Source organism: Thermobia domestica, chromosome 13 (assembly GCF_964235325.1).
Source record: "Thermobia domestica chromosome 13, izTheDome1.hap1.1, whole genome shotgun sequence".
Classification (NCBI taxonomy): Eukaryota; Metazoa; Arthropoda; class Insecta; order Zygentoma; family Lepismatidae; genus Thermobia; species Thermobia domestica.
In genome coordinates this window covers 12,402,998-12,417,275 of record NC_137466.1, presented here as the reverse complement: position 1 = coordinate 12,417,275, position 14,278 = coordinate 12,402,998, and the positions used below count along the sequence as shown (strand labels likewise).

The window sequence follows — 14,278 nt, the reverse complement described above, 5'->3', positions numbered from 1 at the left end:
GTTATCTTAACTAACTTTGTGTTGAGTTTCTCACATGTCATCTTACCTAAAATGCGCATTCTAAAGACTAGAAAGGCTAATGCGAATCATATGCCAAACCCTTTGTAGGAAGTGAAACTGAGTATATAAACTAAAAAATTAGTTGGCACACGACTCAGTATTCTCAATAATTCATCTTCTAAATTGAGCGAGGAGATATGTGAGAGTATCTTGATTAATGACATTCAAGTCATAAATTGCACAATATGAGGAAATCTATAAACAGTTTGTAGTAAAGTTTCGAATGTAGAATTCTATTTCCTTTAAAAACAATATGTATTTCTTTGAACAAAAGTTTGAGTTCACTCACATCGTTAAAGGAATAGGAAAAGATAAATTGATACATGCAATTGTTCCAATATAGTTATCAATAATCGAGTTGTTAAAATATCGATTAAAATATTTTCTTTAAATTGAAAAAAAAAACTTCAACTGAACTACTTATAGATCCACAAGCCTACATTACTGCTTTTCTGCGTTAAAACAAAAACTTTAAATGCAGAACTCTTTGTGTCATTTGTTTAGTATCCGTGAAAAGTGCTGTATTTGCGGCTTAGAAAAAGTGTAGATTCTTAACTAATTTCGGTCATTTTTGATCATTTATATATTTGTGCTCCCTTCCCTACGTCCCAACATCAAAGTGTGTACATAACAAACATCGCAGCTCCAAAATTCATCTATGTTGAAACTTTGATCGAGATCGGCCAGGTGATTCAAGCGGTATTAGTTCACAAACGTAGTCACTTTCATTTTCATTTATGTTATATCCCCTTCGGTTTCCCCAAATTGCAGGGATGAATTTGTATTTAAGCGGCACCAAAAGTGTCCTTGTTCATCTCAGTGACTCGAAAAAGATATTGATTCGACACTAACATCGGTCATTTTCGATCCTTTTCATATTTCCATCCACTCGTTCCCTCCCCTATATTACACCATCAAAGTAAAAAGATAAAAACCATTCTAGATCCGAACCTCATCTATGTTGAAAATTTGATCGGAATCAGTCAGGTGGTTCAAGACTTACGAAGTCATAAACATAGTCCCTTTCATTTGTATATAGATAGATTTCTAACTTGATTATGTTTTTTAGAAACGTAGTTGAAATGCGCACTCCTTGTAGAACAGAATAGGTTTATGAGAACTGTTTGAGCTACTCCGACCAATAGGATACGCACTTCAAAGAAAACAAACATCCTTATTGTCACTCCTCCCCATCTACAACCCACATGCCGATGGGGCATAAATCTGAAAACGACATCGGACATGTTACTATTAATCTTAGTGTCCCTCAAAACTATGCATTAAATACTAATATCGGTCGTTTTAGATAGTGACGTTCTCAATTCTGTTTAAGTCGAAGCTCATCCCAATCGAAGGGGGAGGGGTTAAAAATAAAAATGCTAAAATGAGTGAGATTTGTGTCCAATTCATAGTTTCTCGGGTCTGAGAAACGACTAACCCATTTGAAATGTGTACCCACTTCACACTGGGTACTTAAATCGTACCAATTTTACTAAAAGTGTATTCTGTGAAGATAGGGAGTATCAGTATTTATGTTAGAAGTTGAGTATTTTTTATCGTTACACTTTCGTTGAAACACATACTCCAAGATGGAAGGATATTCAAACATTTTCCATAAAACTATCGCACCGTGTGAGGAACGGGCATTTCAGCTAGTTTTCTCATATAACACAATCTGGCACGAGATAATTACCTCTTCTAACAGATACAATTTAAGGGTATCAATTTATAATGTAATATTCCCGTTTGAAGTAACCAGGAACCGATCTGAGGAGTGATAATTTCCTAGAGAAGTTTATCCGTAATCAAATTTTCGGGAATAAGACCATTTGTCCAACATGACTGCGTCTAATAAGAGAAAACACGGAATGATATCAATTTAATATGGGTAATAATTTCCTAGGAAAATATTTTTCTCTATCAGAGTTTGGGATATAAAATAATCTTGCATCAAAATGGGAACTTTTGTTCAGAGATAACACGGAATAGTATCAATTTATGATGTAAAATTTAACTTCGTCTTTGAAATAACTTAGAACTGTCAGGTGGGTATTAATTTCCTATGAAAATATTGTCCTCTATATAATTTTCGAATATAAAGCCATATTGTCTAAAGTTAGTACCTCTGTTCAGAGATAACACTTGACTTTTATTAATTTATTCGGCAACAGTTGACTTTTATTCGAAGTAAACGGAACTGAGAGGAGCATGAATTTAATAGCAAATATTACACTTTAAAAAATAATCGGGATATTAAGCCCTCTTGCCCAAAGTGAGTGCATACTCTGAGAGATTACATTCAAAGATATCAATTTTTAATATGACTTCTGACTTTTTCTTTGAAATAATCAGAAACCAACAAGAGAGTAAGGATTTCCATGAAGGCAAAATTTCCAAGAGTAAAGATCTCCAGGGGCAGAAGATCCCCTGACACACATTTTTTGGCCGAAATAAACTCGAAGTCCTTGAATACCTCCATATTCTCCAAACTCTGGCATCAGAGACCCCACCGCTCTTCCCTAAGTTCGCACCATCCTAAATAGGAGAATATTGAGTGTTTTACATCGATTCAAATGAGTTTGATGACGGTCTTGAAAAGCATTCCAGAGCTTCTATGACTGGTCCAGCTACTTTGTGGCGTTAGGAAGGATGTGTATAGAAAATTAAAGTAGAAATATGTATTTCTTCTATCCTTATATACATTTTATTAAAGTAGTTCTGGAACTTATTGAACGTCCACTTATATGTGATTAAATAATTCAAATACAAATACCAAATTTTCGGAGTTAGATCCAGCATTGACATGTAAGAAATAGTGCTGAAGTAGTACTTGAAATGGTGAATACCGATCAGAAAGGGGAGTAAACATTTGTCAGAAGGAAATCAAATGACTACTACTTTGAAAGCAACATACATTTGGAGATTCATTTTTTAAGAGTAGGTAGAGTACTAAGAAGGGCGTAGTTTTTGGTGTTCAGAGTCTGCTTGGAGTTCAAATAATAAGTTTATTTTGGTATGATTAACTAACACAAACCCAATTCCTCGAGGAGAAAAATAAATGTGGCCACTACGGAAATCTAGATGTGCACATACATAGTCTGTAAAAATGACCCTATATGAAATACTAAACTCGGATTTGTTCGTGGTTTGACAACAGAACAACTAATGAATAGTTCCGAAATCGAGTTCGTATTAACTATTCATTCTTGAGAGATACTTTTACGGTGACAATGAGTGGAATTTAATTAATACTATTATGTTGTAATTATAAAAGCAGATATTTATCGATCATTTGTATGTATCCCTCAGAAAACTGGGTATATTCAACCCACCTATTATTGTTCACGTTAAGAAACAGTTCTACTATTGTAGAAGACTCGGCTCGATAGTTGCCTCATAGTTAACTCATCCAATGTAGTGAAAGGGAACAAAAAAGGCTGGCTATTAATTGCCTTTGTAGTCTTATAATTTAAGTTTATTAGGGGTAAACCAGGGTATCGTCTGCTCTAAATTAATTAGTCACATATGATTAATTTAGTCAACTACTACATACTAATGAGATATTCTGAATACAGTTCTGATAAAAATGAGTTAATCTAACTTTTAGTATGGCCCTAAACATACGCCAAAACGATTCTGCTTACGACCCATGATGATTATGTACGTAAAATTTCGTTCTATAACAAGCAATCCAACGTACAACCAACATACATGCAATCATAGATTTTCATGTTTGAGACGCTCATTGATTTTTTTATAATTCCAGGAGTGACGCTGGGAAAATTGCATCACGAAGAGTCATTTTAAAAAAATGGTCACCCACCTATGTTTGAAAAAGCCGGCATTCTAACTCACATTTGGAATTAAATCAAACAAACCTTAAGTTTCTTACTTTATTTGCGATTAGAGCCAAAGTCTTCGTATTTCCTACAAACACCTGCCATAATATGCTTCTTTAAAGGATGACATGTGCTCAAGAGATTTTGTAGCAAGACTTTTCTATTTAATAAACTAGAAGTCATATTGTTAAACGCTTGAAATATGAAATATAAACGAAATATCTCTAAGGCATATCAAACTGAACTGGGGATTTCAAAATATAAAGGCCAAATTTTAACGACAGCATTATTATTATAAAATTAATTAACTAGTTAATAAGTTTATTCAAAATTCTGAGATCAAAGGGCTTTCCTTCCATACGTTCACGAAAGGGTCAGAACTTTTCTTGCAATCTATATTTATATATGTAACTGATCAGTTTTGTTATACTAAGACTATAACAGAAACCGACAATAAAAATTAATATGAAGAATTGCCGAAGTCAGGAGACTTGATGTTTAGTAATTTTGTTTGCGGAACGTATAGTGAAATTATGATAAATAGCATAAAGAAATATAAATTTTAGTTTAGAGTGCGGGAAAGCCACAGGACAGGACAATAAATTATTCAGTGAAATATCCAATATAAATAAACATGCTAATAATACAGTGTCCTAGGGTTAAATGGTGTTCACCAGGTTATGACGTATGCTGCTGATGAAAATTTAACAAGAGATGATAGGAGAACAACGGAAAGAAATGCTGAGGTTTTGCGTATTAAATGCTAGCAGAGACATGGATTTAGAAGTACATGGACGTTCGTCGGGATCATAATACAAGAAATTATGGATGTGTTGAAATATCGAATAATACTTTTAATAAACTGGATACTTTCAAATAACTAGAATCAATATTGACAGAAGGAAACCATACTCCCGAAGAAATTAAATGTCGACTAAAAGAAGGGAATTCGTATTATTATTCACTGCAAAATCTCTTGTCTTTTCGAATTCTGTCTAGGAAGCTTAAAATATATAAAATTATAATTGTATGGTTGCAAAAGATGGTCGCTTCTTCTGAGGGAAGACCATAGACTGAAAGTATTTGAGAAGAAGATCCTGAGATCAAGATCCTGAGAATTGTAAAAAAAAAATCTATTATAAGGTTTCAGTATACACAAACCAATACAGTTTCAAACTAATAAATAATGTTTTGTGTATAAATACGTATATCTTATATATAGTATTGTTTTTCTTCAAATAAATGTAATTAATAGAGATTAATCATGTACTTAAAGAGATGGAAGATTCATAACCACTTATACTATTGTGATATCCAATCTATGGGTGGCTCTGTGCCTGTCTCTAGGTAAACCAAATGTCTTTTTTATAAGATCGTTCATCTAAAATTCTAGATTCTCTTCCATACCAGTAAATCAGCGACATTAGACATCTCCGTGCAGAAACTCCATTACTTGAAGTGTCGCGAGTAATAATCTTGTATTAGGCTGCTCTAAATAACAATGCAGCAATCGCGAGCCCACTATTTTAGGCTTCTGAAAATATTATGAAAACAGAAACTATTAAATGATGTTAATATTTAATACTTTAAAACACTACTTATTCGAATAGTTTGAATTTTCGGTTCGTTCCTCATTCTGAAAGAATAAGTTTTGAATTCATCACGATCTAACTACTTTACAGAGTATACTAAGTAATATCGAATACTATTTTAGAAGCATTAACTAAAATGCTATGTACTTGTGTGTTGTCTAGAAAGTTATACAAATTATTACAAAATTATTACCTAACGTCTGGACTAGTTTGAGAAAAAAAGAGGATCGTTAACATAAGCCATTAAGTCTCGAATTCTCGAGAAAGACGCTACTCAGATTTTCAAATGAATTCACTGCGATTACGCTTCTTAAAGCTTTTGCTGCAATACACACTTAATACACTTTGTATTTTGTCTTACTTTCACTCAGCATCGACACAGAACTGTCATGGGAATGTGATTATCGTAGGAATCGAGTTCGAGTCATGGTGCTCTTTCTTGTAGCTCGAAATCAACTTTAGTTTGTCGATGCACGCCTCATATACGGCTAGTGCTGAGAGGAACATTTGCAATCAAATCAAGTAGCCTATCTCGACATCCGTGTCAAGAAAATACCTTTTATAGACCACATCTCTGAAATATACAGAATTTCGTCAAGGATACGTTCGTATATAGAGATATACTCTGAAAAGACAATGTCTGCAGCATATTACTAATAGATCAATGTTGTCGTCGTTCTAAAACTTGTGCACAAGATTCCCTTCGAAATACATTTTATCCTATTAAAGTACATATGAAGTATGAATAGAACATAATTTAAATTTGGTGATTATTTCATACATTTAGAAATGATGAAAACTAATAAAATTTCCGTAGATATTTATTAGTGGCAGAATATTAATGGCAGTATTCCACAATCTCTTTTACCAACATCATTAATTAAAGGAAAGCACACTAGTATTCATACTATATTGATTAACAATTTCTCTCTTAATCATGCATGATTTTCGATATCATTCTATGGATTAAATAGTTGGAATGTGTTTCTCATAGCTTAGTCTAGATGAATAAAATTAAAACGACGTTATCTTTTAACTCATAACTGAGAAGCGGTTGAATCATCTGTAATAAGTTTCTAATTAAGCACTAAGTTCGTGTATGTTTTTTTTCATGTTATCTTAACTAACTTTGTGTTGAGTTTCTCACATGTCATCTTACCTAAAATGCGCATTCTAAAGACTAGAAAGGCTAATGCGAATCATATGCCAAACCCTTTGTAGGAAGTGAAACTGAGTATATAAACTAAAAAATTAGTTGGCACACGACTCAGTATTCTCAATAATTCATCTTCTAAATTGAGCGAGGAGATATGTGAGAGTATCTTGATTAATGACATTCAAGTCATAAATTGCACAATATGAGGAAATCTATAAACAGTTTGTAGTAAAGTTTCGAATGTAGAATTCTATTTCCTTTAAAAACAATATGTATTTCTTTGAACAAAAGTTTGAGTTCACTCACATCGTTAAAGGAATAGGAAAAGATAAATTGATACATGCAATTGTTCCAATATAGTTATCAATAATCGAGTTGTTAAAATATCGATTAAAATATTTTCTTTAAATTGAAAAAAAAAACTTCAACTGAACTACTTATAGATCCACAAGCCTACATTACTGCTTTTCTGCGTTAAAACAAAAACTTTAAATGCAGAACTCTTTGTGTCATTTGTTTAGTATCCGTGAAAAGTGCTGTATTTGCGGCTTAGAAAAAGTGTAGATTCTTAACTAATTTCGGTCATTTTTGATCATTTATATATTTGTGCTCCCTTCCCTACGTCCCAACATCAAAGTGTGTACATAACAAACATCGCAGCTCCAAAATTCATCTATGTTGAAACTTTGATCGAGATCGGCCAGGTGATTCAAGCGGTATTAGTTCACAAACGTAGTCACTTTCATTTTCATTTATGTTATATCCCCTTCGGTTTCCCCAAATTGCAGGGATGAATTTGTATTTAAGCGGCACCAAAAGTGTCCTTGTTCATCTCAGTGACTCGAAAAAGATATTGATTCGACACTAACATCGGTCATTTTCGATCCTTTTCATATTTCCATCCACTCGTTCCCTCCCCTATATTACACCATCAAAGTAAAAAGATAAAAACCATTCTAGATCCGAACCTCATCTATGTTGAAAATTTGATCGGAATCAGTCAGGTGGTTCAAGACTTACGAAGTCATAAACATAGTCCCTTTCATTTGTATATAGATAGATTTCTAACTTGATTATGTTTTTTAGAAACGTAGTTGAAATGCGCACTCCTTGTAGAACAGAATAGGTTTATGAGAACTGTTTGAGCTACTCCGACCAATAGGATACGCACTTCAAAGAAAACAAACATCCTTATTGTCACTCCTCCCCATCTACAACCCACATGCCGATGGGGCATAAATCTGAAAACGACATCGGACATGTTACTATTAATCTTAGTGTCCCTCAAAACTATGCATTAAATACTAATATCGGTCGTTTTAGATAGTGACGTTCTCAATTCTGTTTAAGTCGAAGCTCATCCCAATCGAAGGGGGAGGGGTTAAAAATAAAAATGCTAAAATGAGTGAGATTTGTGTCCAATTCATAGTTTCTCGGGTCTGAGAAACGACTAACCCATTTGAAATGTGTACCCACTTCACACTGGGTACTTAAATCGTACCAATTTTACTAAAAGTGTATTCTGTGAAGATAGGGAGTATCAGTATTTATGTTAGAAGTTGAGTATTTTTTATCGTTACACTTTCGTTGAAACACATACTCCAAGATGGAAGGATATTCAAACATTTTCCATAAAACTATCGCACCGTGTGAGGAACGGGCATTTCAGCTAGTTTTCTCATATAACACAATCTGGCACGAGATAATTACCTCTTCTAACAGATACAATTTAAGGGTATCAATTTATAATGTAATATTCCCGTTTGAAGTAACCAGGAACCGATCTGAGGAGTGATAATTTCCTAGAGAAGTTTATCCGTAATCAAATTTTCGGGAATAAGACCATTTGTCCAACATGACTGCGTCTAATAAGAGAAAACACGGAATGATATCAATTTAATATGGGTAATAATTTCCTAGGAAAATATTTTTCTCTATCAGAGTTTGGGATATAAAATAATCTTGCATCAAAATGGGAACTTTTGTTCAGAGATAACACGGAATAGTATCAATTTATGATGTAAAATTTAACTTCGTCTTTGAAATAACTTAGAACTGTCAGGTGGGTATTAATTTCCTATGAAAATATTGTCCTCTATATAATTTTCGAATATAAAGCCATATTGTCTAAAGTTAGTACCTCTGTTCAGAGATAACACTTGACTTTTATTAATTTATTCGGCAACAGTTGACTTTTATTCGAAGTAAACGGAACTGAGAGGAGCATGAATTTAATAGCAAATATTACACTTTAAAAAATAATCGGGATATTAAGCCCTCTTGCCCAAAGTGAGTGCATACTCTGAGAGATTACATTCAAAGATATCAATTTTTAATATGACTTCTGACTTTTTCTTTGAAATAATCAGAAACCAACAAGAGAGTAAGGATTTCCATGAAGGCAAAATTTCCAAGAGTAAAGATCTCCAGGGGCAGAAGATCCCCTGACACACATTTTTTGGCCGAAATAAACTCGAAGTCCTTGAATACCTCCATATTCTCCAAACTCTGGCATCAGAGACCCCACCGCTCTTCCCTAAGTTCGAACCATCCTAAATAGGAGAATATTGAGTGTTTTACATCGATTCAAATGAGTTTGATGACGGTCTTGAAAAGCATTCCAGAGCTTCTATGACTGGTCCAGCTACTTTGTGGCGTTAGGAAGGATGTGTATAGAAAATTAAAGTAGAAATATGTATTTCTTCTATCCTTATATACATTTTATTAAAGTAGTTCTGGAACTTATTGAACGTCCACTTATATGTGATTAAATAATTCAAATACAAATACCAAATTTTCGGAGTTAGATCCAGCATTGACATGTAAGAAATAGTGCTGAAGTAGTACTTGAAATGGTGAATACCGATCAGAAAGGGGAGTAAACATTTGTCAGAAGGAAATCAAATGACTACTACTTTGAAAGCAACATACATTTGGAGATTCATTTTTTAAGAGTAGGTAGAGTACTAAGAAGGGCGTAGTTTTTGGTGTTCAGAGTCTGCTTGGAGTTCAAATAATAAGTTTATTTTGGTATGATTAACTAACACAAACCCAATTCCTCGAGGAGAAAAATAAATGTGGCCACTACGGAAATCTAGATGTGCACATACATAGTCTGTAAAAATGACCCTATATGAAATACTAAACTCGGATTTGTTCGTGGTTTGACAACAGAACAACTAATGAATAGTTCCGAAATCGAGTTCGTATTAACTATTCATTCTTGAGAGATACTTTTACGGTGACAATGAGTGGAATTTAATTAATACTATTATGTTGTAATTATAAAAGCAGATATTTATCGATCATTTGTATGTATCCCTCAGAAAACTGGGTATATTCAACCCACCTATTATTGTTCACGTTAAGAAACAGTTCTACTATTGTAGAAGACTCGGCTCGATAGTTGCCTCATAGTTAACTCATCCAATGTAGTGAAAGGGAACAAAAAAGGCTGGCTATTAATTGCCTTTGTAGTCTTATAATTTAAGTTTATTAGGGGTAAACCAGGGTATCGTCTGCTCTAAATTAATTAGTCACATATGATTAATTTAGTCAACTACTACATACTAATGAGATATTCTGAATACAGTTCTGATAAAAATGAGTTAATCTAACTTTTAGTATGGCCCTAAACATACGCCAAAACGATTCTGCTTACGACCCATGATGATTATGTACGTAAAATTTCGTTCTATAACAAGCAATCCAACGTACAACCAACATACATGCAATCATAGATTTTCATGTTTGAGACGCTCATTGATTTTTTTATAATTCCAGGAGTGACGCTGGGAAAATTGCATCACGAAGAGTCATTTTAAAAAAATGGTCACCCACCTATGTTTGAAAAAGCCGGCATTCTAACTCACATTTGGAATTAAATCAAACAAACCTTAAGTTTCTTACTTTATTTGCGATTAGAGCCAAAGTCTTCGTATTTCCTACAAACACCTGCCATAATATGCTTCTTTAAAGGATGACATGTGCTCAAGAGATTTTGTAGCAAGACTTTTCTATTTAATAAACTAGAAGTCATATTGTTAAACGCTTGAAATATGAAATATAAACGAAATATCTCTAAGGCATATCAAACTGAACTGGGGATTTCAAAATATAAAGGCCAAATTTTAACGACAGCATTATTATTATAAAATTAATTAACTAGTTAATAAGTTTATTCAAAATTCTGAGATCAAAGGGCTTTCCTTCCATACGTTCACGAAAGGGTCAGAACTTTTCTTGCAATCTATATTTATATATGTAACTGATCAGTTTTGTTATACTAAGACTATAACAGAAACCGACAATAAAAATTAATATGAAGAATTGCCGAAGTCAGGAGACTTGATGTTTAGTAATTTTGTTTGCGGAACGTATAGTGAAATTATGATAAATAGCATAAAGAAATATAAATTTTAGTTTAGAGTGCGGGAAAGCCACAGGACAGGACAATAAATTATTCAGTGAAATATCCAATATAAATAAACATGCTAATAATACAGTGTCCTAGGGTTAAATGGTGTTCACCAGGTTATGACGTATGCTGCTGATGAAAATTTAACAAGAGATGATAGGAGAACAACGGAAAGAAATGCTGAGGTTTTGCGTATTAAATGCTAGCAGAGACATGGATTTAGAAGTACATGGACGTTCGTCGGGATCATAATACAAGAAATTATGGATGTGTTGAAATATCGAATAATACTTTTAATAAACTGGATACTTTCAAATAACTAGAATCAATATTGACAGAAGGAAACCATACTCCCGAAGAAATTAAATGTCGACTAAAAGAAGGGAATTCGTATTATTATTCACTGCAAAATCTCTTGTCTTTTCGAATTCTGTCTAGGAAGCTTAAAATATATAAAATTATAATTGTATGGTTGCAAAAGATGGTCGCTTCTTCTGAGGGAAGACCATAGACTGAAAGTATTTGAGAAGAAGATCCTGAGATCAAGATCCTGAGAATTGTAAAAAAAAAATCTATTATAAGGTTTCAGTATACACAAACCAATACAGTTTCAAACTAATAAATAATGTTTTGTGTATAAATACGTATATCTTATATATAGTATTGTTTTTCTTCAAATAAATGTAATTAATGGAGATTAATCATGTGTTTAAAGCGATGGAAGATTCATAACCACAGAAACTAAGCTACTGAATGAAGTTTACCCTATAATTAGACAACGTACTTCAGTATGATTATAATTTATACTATTGTGATATCCAATCTATGAGTGGCTCTTTGCCTGTCTCTAGGTAAACCAAATGTCTTTTTTATAAGATCTTTCAACTAAAATTCTAGATTCCCTTCCATACCAGTAAATCAGCGACATTAGACATCTCCGTCCAGAAACTCCATTACTTGAAGTGTCGCGAGTAATAATCTTGTATTAGGCTGCTCTAAATAACAATGCAGCAATCGCGAGCCCACTATTTTAGGCTTCTAAAAATATTATGAAAACAGAAACTATTAAATGAAGTTAATATTTAATACTTTAAAACACTACTTATTTGAATAGTTTTTTTTCGGTTCGTTCCTTATTCTGAAAGAATAAGTTTTGAATTCATCACGATCTAACTACTTTACAGAGTATACTAAGTAAGATCGAATACTATCTTAGAAGCATTAACTAAAATGCTATGTACTTGTGTGTTGTCTAGAAAATTATACAAAGGTATTATAAAATTATTACCTAATTTCTGGACTAATTTCAGAAACAAAGAGGATCGTTAACATAAGCCATTAAATCTCGAATTCTCGAGAAAGACGCTACTCAGATTTTCAAATGAATTCTCTGCGATTACGCTTCTTAAAGCTTTTGCTGCAATACACACTTAATACACTTTGTATTTTGTCTTACTTTCACTCAGCATCGACACAGAACTGTCATGGGAATGTGATTATCATAGGAATCGAGTTCGAGTCATGGTGCTCTTTCTTGTAGCTCGAATTCAACTTTAGTTTGTCGATTCATTTTTATTCGAATTCGTATTATTATTCACTGCAAAATCTCTTGTCTTTTCGAATTCTGTCTAGGAAGCTTAAAATATATAAAATTATAATTGTATGGTTGCAAAAGATGGTCGCTTCTTCTGAGGGAAGACCATAGACTGAAAGTATTTGAGAACAAGATCCTGAGACGATTATTCCGACCGAAGATGAACAGGAATGGTTAATGGCGGAAACTTCAAAACGAGGAGCCACATAATTTATATAGTTTACCAAAAATTGTTAGAGTAGTGAAGTCTAGAAGGGTCAGGTAAGCAGGTCATGTAGCCAGAATGAAAGAAAGTAGGAACGTTTACAAAGTCTTAACTGGAAGACCAATCGGAAAACGATCACTAGAAAGACCTAGGGTAGATGGGAGGACAATATTAAGATGGATCTCGCAGAAATAGGAATTCAAAGTAGAAACTGGATCCAGTTGGATAAGGATAGAAGTCAATGCAGAGCTATTGTGAACGCGCCATTGAACCTCCATTGATTCCATTGGCCATAGAGTTAGTTGGTTAGTTAATAATGCTTTGTCATTTACCAGTTCTCACAGATTTAATTTGAATAATGATTATCCATTCCTTTGGTATTGTTTTAACACAGCAGGTCGTGCGTTCTACTATTGTCGAACAGGTATTTTATTTTTCAAACCCTGAGTAGTTGGCAACACGCTCGACCTTGAGCGGTTATGTACCTTTTATGTACCTTTTGTACATTCCAGTCTATATTCAGTCATTATTATTGTACCTGCCCTGATTTGTTACATTATTCCATTAGTGTTCTACTATTGTAGATCGCTCGACTATTAGCGTACTGCTTTGTTTCGCATTAGTGATTTATTTCATTTTACATTTTCACGTTATTTTAATGGAATACGTGCTTGGATATACAGTATTTGAAATGTCAGAATATACCAAAAAGTAGGTGCTTCTTTGGTTAGAGGACCGAGAAAGTGACAGTGGAAGTGTATCTGGGATCGAAGACACGAAGGAACTCGAGGAAGATTTTGTTGAATAAACAGTTAAATGCAATGATACCGAAGATATACCAGACACTATACCGGAAGAAGAAGAAAACATGCGTTTTATATCGGTAGAGAGAAAAGTTAGAACCTTCTCGCTGGTATGTAGATCGCAGTACGACTAGAAACTTCCGAACTCCTAATTTGCATATAATGCCAGCTTTTCATAGGCTTGGACCCCAAGGCATTATTTTCATGCCTTATTGATTACGAACGTAGTTGGTGTTAATGCTTTTAATACATTTAGAGCAAATAAGAACGATGAAAATGTCAAACGCAAGAATTTTCTACAGGATATAACTTTTGAGTTGATAAAACCAGCCAAAAACCAACGTTTAGCAATGGAATCCTTGCCCAAAGAGTTTCGACACAAAGGAAGACTTCTGTTTGGCTTCAGCGAAGGTGTTTCATTACCGCAAGACAGAACTTCCGGGATAGGAAAGTGTTTCTTTTGTGGCCGTTCTCGCAACAAGAAAATACTTGTGGAAAATGCCAGAGATGGGTGTGCCCAGAACACGCGTAAAAAGTGTGTGACGGGTGCTTGGAGTAGACAATAATTCCAAAAGAGTACATCAAATCATTCTATCTGTATGCTTTATCATA

General features: G+C 33.6%; 1 protein-coding gene across 1 annotated transcript in view; it reads left to right on the top strand.

The window, feature by feature from the left end:
* Positions 1-14,278, top strand: part of LOC145667497 (pancreatic triacylglycerol lipase-like) — a 109,062-nt gene that overhangs the window by 35,179 nt on the left and 59,605 nt on the right. The gene's annotated exons all lie outside the window — the stretch shown is intronic.